This window comes from Mobula hypostoma, chromosome 25 (genome assembly GCF_963921235.1).
Source record: "Mobula hypostoma chromosome 25, sMobHyp1.1, whole genome shotgun sequence".
Taxonomy (NCBI): Eukaryota; Metazoa; Chordata; class Chondrichthyes; order Myliobatiformes; family Myliobatidae; genus Mobula; species Mobula hypostoma.
In genome coordinates, this window is record NC_086121.1 from 11,033,461 (window position 1) to 11,036,694 (window position 3,234).

Here is a 3,234-nt window from a genome sequence, read left to right on the forward strand (position 1 = left end):
GAGGATGTTGGGGGTGGTGTGGCACGGCGAGGATGTTGGGGGTGGGTGGTGTGGCACGGTGAGGATGTTGGGGGTGGGTGGTGTGGCACGGCGAGGATGTTGGGGGTGGGTGGTGTGGCACGGTGAGGATGTTGGGGGTGGGTGGTGTGGTGAGGATGTTGGGGGTGGGTGGTGTGGCACGGTGAGGATGTTGGGGGCGTTGTGGCACGGTGAGGATGTTGGGGGTGGGTGGTGTGGCACGGTGAGGATGTTGGGGGTGGTGTGGCACGGTGAGGATGTTGGGGGTGGGTGATGTGGCACGGTGAGGATGTTGGGGGTGGGTGGTGTGGCACGGTGAGGATGTTGGGGTGGTGTGGCACGGTGAGGATGTTGGGGGTGGGTGGTGTGGCACTGTGAGGATGTTGGGGGTGGGTGGTGTGGTGAGGATGTTGGGGGTGGGTGGTGTGGCACGGCGAGGATGTTGGGGGTGGTGTGGCACGGTGAGGATGTTGGGGGTGGTGTGGCACGGTGAGGATGTTGGGGGTGGGTGGTGTTGCACAGTGAGGATGTTGGGGGTGGTGTGGCACGGTGAGGATGTTGGGAGGGGTGTGGCACAGTGAGGATGTTGGGGGTGGTGTGGCATGGCGAGGATGTTGGGGGTGGTGTGGCACGGCGAGGATGTTGTGAGTGGTGTGGCACGGTGAGGATGTTGGGGTGGGTGGTGTGGCACGGCGAGGATGTTGGGGGTGGGTGGTGTGGCACGGCGAGGATGTTGGGGGTGGGTGGTATGTCACGGCAAGGAGGTTGGGGGTGACGTGACACGGCGAGGATGTTGGGGGTGTTTGGCACGGTGAGGATGTTGGGGGTGGGTGGTGTGGCACGGTGAGGAGGTTGGGGGTGGGTGGTGTGGCACGGCGAGGATGTTGGGGGTGGGTGGTGTGGCACGGTGAGGATGTTGGGGGTGGTGTGGCACGGTGAGGATGTTGGGGGGGTGGTGTGGCACGGCGAGGATGTTGGGGGTGGGTGGTGTGGCACGGCGAGGATGTTGGGGGTGGGTGGTGTGGCACGGCGAGGACGTTGGGGGCGGTGTGGCACTGTGAGGATGTTGGGGGTGGTGTGGCACGGTGAGGATGTTGGGGGTGGGTGGTGTGGCACGGTGAGGATGTTGGGGGTGGGTGGTGTGGCACGGTGAGGATGTTGGGGGTGGGTGGTGTGGCACGGTGAGGATGTTGGGGGTGGGTGGTGTGGCACAGTGAGGATGTTGGGGGTGGTGTGGCACGGTGAGGATGTTGGGGGTGGGTGGTGTGGCACGGTGAGGATGTTGGGGGTGGGTGGTGTGGCACAGTGAGGATGTTGGGGGTGGTGTGGCATGGCGAGGATGTTGGGGGTGGGTGGTGTGGCACAGTGAGAATGTTGGGGGTGGTGTGGCACGGCGAGGATGTTGGGGGTGGGTGGTGTGGTGAGGATGTTGGGGCTGGGTGGTGTGGCATGGTGAGGATGTTGGGGGTGGGTGGTGTGGCACGGTGAGGATGTTGGGGGCGGTGTGGCACGGCGAGGATGTTGGGGGTAGGTGGTGTGGCACGGTGAGGATGTTGGGGGTGGGTGGTGTGGTGAGGATGTTGGGGGTGGGTGGTGTGGCACGGTGAGGATGTTGGGGGTGGTGTGGCACGGCGAGGATGTTGTGGGTGGTGTGGCACGGTGAGGATGTTGTGGGTGGGTGGTGTGGCACGGCGAGGATGTTGGGGGTGGGTGGTGTGGCACGGCGAGGATGTTGGGGGTGGGTGGTGTGGCACGGCGAGGATGTTGGGGGTGGGTGGTGTGGCACGGCGAGGATGTTGGGGGTGGGTGGTGTGGCACGGCGAGGATGTTGGGGGTGGGTGGTGTGGCACGGTGAGGATGTTGGGGGTGGTGTGGCACGGTGAGGATGTTGGGGGTGGGTGGTGTGGCACGGTGAGGATGTTGTGGGTGGTGTGGCACGGTGAGGATGTTGGGGGTGGGTGGTGTGGCACGGTGAGGATGTTGTGGGCGGTGTGGCACGGTGAGGATGTTGGGGGTGGGTGGTGTGGCACTGTGAGGATGTTGGGGGTGGTTGATGTGGCACAGTGAGGATGTTGGGGGTGGTGTGGCACGGTGAGGATGTTGGGGGTGGGTGGTGTGGCACGGTGAGAATGTTGGGGGTGGTGTGGCACGGCGAGGATGTTGGGGGTGGGTGGTGTGGCACGGCGAGGATGTTGGGGGTGGTGTGGCACGGCGAGGATGTTGGGGGTGGGTGGTGTGGCACGGTGAGGATGTTGGGGGTGGGTGGTGTGGCACGGCGAGGATGTTGGGGGTGGGTGGTGTGGCACGGTGAGGATGTTGGGGGTGGGTGGTGTGGTGAGGATGTTGGGGGTGGGTGGTGTGGCACGGTGAGGATGTTGGGGGCGTTGTGGCACGGTGAGGATGTTGGGGGTGGGTGGTGTGGCACGGTGAGGATGTTGGGGGTGGTGTGGCACGGTGAGGATGTTGGGGGTTTGTGATGTGGCACGGTGAGGATGTTGGGGGTGGGTGGTGTGGCACGGTGAGGATGTTGGGGTGGTGTGGCACGGTGAGGATGTTGGGGGTGGGTGGTGTGGCACTGTGAGTATGTTGGGGGTGGGTGGTGTGGCACGGCGAGGATGTTGGGGGCGGTGTGGCACGGCGAGGCTGTTGAGGGTGGTGTGGCATGGCGAGGATGTTGGGGGTGGGTGGTGTGGCACGGTGAGGATGTTGGGGGTGGGTGATGTGGCACGGTGAGTATGTTGGGGGTGGGTGATGTGGCACGGTGAGAATGTTGGGGGTGGTGTGGCACGGCGAGGATGTTGGGGGTGGGTGGTGTGGCACGGTGAGGATGTTGGGGGTGGGTGGTGTGGCACGGTGAGTATGTTGGGGGTGGGTGATGTGGCACGGTGAGAATGTTGGGGGTGGTGTGGCACGGTGAGGATGTTGGGGGTGGGTGATGTGGCACGGTGAGTATGTTGGGGGTGAGTGTTGTGGCACGGCGAGGATGTTGAGGGTGGTGTGGCACGGCGAGGATGTTGGGGGTGGGTGGTGTGGCACGGTGAGGATGTTGGGGGTGGGTGGTGTGGCACTGTGAGGATGTTGGGGGTGGGTGGTGTGGCACGGTGAGGATGTTGGGGGTGGGTGGTGTGGCACAGCGAGGATGTTGGGGGCGGTGTGGCACGGCGAGGATGTTGGGGGTGGGTGGTGTGGCACGGTGAGGATGTTGAGGGTGGTGTG